Source organism: Parasteatoda tepidariorum, chromosome 7, assembly GCF_043381705.1.
Source record: "Parasteatoda tepidariorum isolate YZ-2023 chromosome 7, CAS_Ptep_4.0, whole genome shotgun sequence".
Taxonomy (NCBI): Eukaryota; Metazoa; Arthropoda; class Arachnida; order Araneae; family Theridiidae; genus Parasteatoda; species Parasteatoda tepidariorum.
The window spans coordinates 57,676,114-57,680,687 of NC_092210.1; positions in this window are offsets into that span (position 1 = coordinate 57,676,114).

The window sequence follows — 4,574 nt, forward strand, 5'->3', positions numbered from 1 at the left end:
TAAAACTTATAGTTGATACGTATACAGACTATGTAATGTTGCATAAAACATAAAAGTTAGTCTTAAAATGTTAAAGAAATCTAGATGACAGGCAGGATAAGAATTGAATAATTACATGATAAAATAAAATACATTCAGTGTAATCTTCCAAAAACAATCGAAAGTTCAACTACTCTCAGACTAGTTAAAAGGATCCAAATTGGACTTCAACTTTGTATCTGATGACAATACAAAGTTCAATAGTTTCTAGATTGCTACAGGCAGTATTTATGATCATTTTATCGCTAATCAAAGTTTCGACGAAAACTTCCAATACCATATTTTTACCTGATGGTAAGTCGTGGTTATATCGTTTTATGATCCTTATAAGCAGAATTTGTTGTCATACTCGTACTATCATAATAAAATTTATAATCAAGCAAATTTCCGACTACTTTCAAAATCGCTAAAAGTTATAATTTTTTACTGCACCTCTATGCCTCAGGACAATATAAAATTCAATCGTCTCCAGACCACAGCAAACAGAATTTACCGTCATTCTATCATGGAATAGAATTTAACATTAATCAAAATTTCGAACACTTTCTGATTGATTGGAAAGATTAAATTGCAACTACACCGCAACAGCTGCTGTAAATTGTAAAAGCAATTCAAGTTCCTATCGTCTCCTGACCACTACAATGAGATAATCCTCAAAAGAAATTTCGGCCATTTTAGAAATGGAGAGATGACGTCAATACCGGCCACTATATGAGCTATAAACACATTCCCAATATTAGTTAAATAGATTTTTCCCTTCAAATATTACACGTCGACGCTATTAATGTAGTTTCTGTGTTCGGGTACAAGCACTGTCCATCAGTTACATATAAAGAAAGTAACATACAAAATAAATAAGTTAAAGCCTTATGTTTTTCGAGTTAACTAAAGTGGAAAAAGTAACCATTTTTGTCAGGCCTAAACTAAAAAATCAAAGGCAACCTGAATCACTGTCGAAAAACGATAAGAAATTATTTTACGAAGTACAAAATATTTTACAAAAATAGTATGAATGAAGATTAATACAAAAATGCGCACAGCGTTTCTGTTAGGTCTGACAAAAGAATAAAAAAAATTTCTATTTAGTTCTTGTAAAACAAAGCTTTAAATTTATGTTAGTTGCCTTTGAAGAATTGTAATTCCTTTATTTAATGAAAAAGGCACAGAGAAATGTTTTGTTTAGCAAATTAAGCGATAAACTAGCTTTTACTCTTTATATTTATTTTCCACCTTTTTCACATTCTTTTTCATTTTTAATATTATTACACCATAGAATTACGAAATTTGGTAAGGGTCACAAATTATAAATGACAATTCATGAATTATGAATTTAATAGCAATCAGCTATTTTTGTATAATAAAAAGACGTAATTTATTTTATAAATATTTTTATAGCTCTCATTAAAAAGAATTTTTTGATGCAATGAAATCACTGTGAAGAAAAAAGTATTTCTTCTCACTAATTTGAAAATGAAGTTGTTTTAAATGATAATATAATATCCCATTGTTTAAATCATCTTTCTTGATGAGATCATTAAAGACGAAATATCTAATCACTTATTCTCACGATAAACTGAAGCATTTGTTTATCAACCTTAAACACGCTCTCAACAAGAACTAATTGCATTATTTTCTAAACTCATCTTTCAACAATCTTTCTTTAAAAATTACATCCAAAGGGTGTAGTAGGTTCATTAAGTGCAAACTAAAAAAACGATTTCTCTCCGAGATAAGCAGAGCCAATTATTTTTGTTTACTTTTAACCATTCTTTCTGCTCTAAATGAAAGGGTCACATAGATCCACAGCTTATAAAGTATTTTATGTATAATGAAACTTCCTCATTCTTAAATATGTTTGTTGGAGGGAAAGTGTTTAATATTTTATGGCTCACACAGGATGATGCAGATGACCATCTCATTTTTCACCGTTATATTGTTACTTATTAATGAATTGAGGAAATGCTATTTTTATGAATGCTATAAAATGAATAGCAGAATTAAAGTAATGAGTTAGGTAATTATGTCTGTTTAATCAATGAAGTTCAAGAAGTCAAAATATAGGTCAACTTTATTTTCCCCGTTAGTTTAAACTTCTAAACTAATCCGGATTTAAACAATAAAACAGCGGGTCTTCAAATTATTTTTGCTTGAAGAACAGGTCAAGACACGTGTGACCATTAGCACATTCCTCTTAAAATATAAGAAGTAATATACAGTAAGCCATAAAAGTTTGCGTACATTGACAAAAGTAATATCAAACTCGAATTTAAAGGGCGAAAAAAGCGGCATTTTTAAAATTTTATTATTTTAAATCCTTAACGTCAGTTAGTAACTTTAGAATTATTTGACAAAAATATTTTCATGCCCAATAATTTATGCACACTAATTTTTAAAAGATAATTGGACAAAAATCAAGGCCAATAAAGTTTGCGTACAAGCCAGAAGGGGCGGGGAATTTCTTATCTTAATTTCAAACTTGAAAATGCAAATCAGATTACACTTTCAAGGTCATTGAGCTTCAAATCTATTTTCGAGTTAATGGGAAGTTGCTAGTGCTATTTTCTTTGACGAAAATGTCACTTAATAAGGAGATTCCTTTAGCTACAAGACAGTTAATTATAAAATTGAGAGATGAAGGTAAAACTCTTCGCTATATAGGTAAAATAGTTGGGAGAGGCCTCATTCTAGTGTGCAAAGAGTTATTCAAAACTACCTTGATACTGGAAATCTTGCTGTAAAACCAAGATGTGGAAGACCTAAGAAGCTTACCCAGAGAGAAGAAAGAAAAATTCTTTTGCGAGTGAAACAAAATCCTAAACTTTCTGCTGTAAGTATAACAAAAGATATTATTTTAACAAGCAATAAGGAAATTTCCCCTGAAACTGTAAGAAAAGTACTGCGAAAGGCAAATTAGCACGGACGCGAATCTATGTCTAAGCCATACATTTCTAAGACGAATAGAATGAAAAGAATTGCTTTTGCAAAAACTAATTTGAATTCCTCGGTAGATTATTGGAACAGTGTAATTTGGTCAGATGAAAGTAAATTATTTAAAGTCAATGGCCACCCTATTGTATGGAGTAAACCGGGAACAGAACTGAATCTGAGAAATTTAAATCCAACTGTTAAACATGGAGCTGGTGGAGTGATGGTATGGGGGTGTATGTCTTCGAATGCAGTTGGAAATTTGCATATTATTGATAAAGTCATGGACAGGTATGTTTATTTGGATATTTTGAAGAAAAATCTACCAGGAAGTGCTCGAAATTTAAACCTTTCTAATACCTTTATTTTCCAACAAGACAACGACCCTAAACATACTGCTAAAATTGTGAAGGAATATCTTCTCTATCACACTCCGCGACAATTACCAACTCCTCCACAGTCACCAGACCTTAACTCGATTGAACATTTGTGGGCAAAATTGGACAAACGAATTCGAAAACACTATATTACTTCCGGAAATGAGTTAATATGCAAATTGCAGGAAGAATGGACGAAATTTACGTCAGATGATACACAGAAACTACTACAGTCAATGCCTAGACGTCTGCAGGCTGTTTTAAAAAATAAAGAGTACGCAACAAAATATTAAAATAACGCTCAAAACTTTTATTTTTCATTTTTTCTTAAGTGTACGCAGACTTTATTGGAGTGTATTGCTGCGTTTTTTTTTTCGTAAAAATTTATTTTTGAAAATTTTTTTAAAATATTGCACTTATATTTTTGCTTTTTATTGTAGCTTACAATTGTAGCTATTACAGGAAAACATACTGATTAAAATGTTTCTTTGATGTTTAAAGTGCTTTTTTAATTTAATAATCAGTCCGTACGCAGACTTTATTGACTAAATGTATATACTATATAAAAATAAAAAAAATTAAAGTCAATTCTTACTTAAGTCAACAAAGAAAAATTTTATTTCGCACTACTCTCTTGTCTGAAAGGCTAGGCTTCCCATGTACTATTGAAGTCATCTAACAATTCATCTTCGGCACAAGGCACATACTGCAGGAGAAGGCTGTAACAGTAATTCTCTGGATTTTTGGCATCTATGATATACGAAACAGTCACACATGCTGGTCTACTTCTGACTGCCATTTTCGCATTGCAAAATTCAAATTCTAAATATCTTATATATGAGAAATTTTTTTCTTCTATCTAAAACTGAAATTAATTAATAAAATTTAATTAATGAATTAATATTTGAAAAAACTGTATTAACACAAAGTGCCATCCACTACAAGATTAAAAAAAAAATGTATTTGAACTTGAGTGGATGAATAAAAAGTATTTTATAAAGGATTGAAAATTTGAACACGATATATAAATACAGGGTTCTAAAAAGTATAATATATAATTCTAAAAAGATGGGAAAAATGTTAGGAAGTGATAGTAGGGGAGAGTGGGGTCAATTGTAACAGGGTACGATTGTAACAGAGCAAGAATTTCGAGTGTCGGGTTCTAGATTTGGTTCCTAGGTGGCGCACAAGGTGTATTTAATAAATCTACATGTACACCCCTGCTGGCAACCA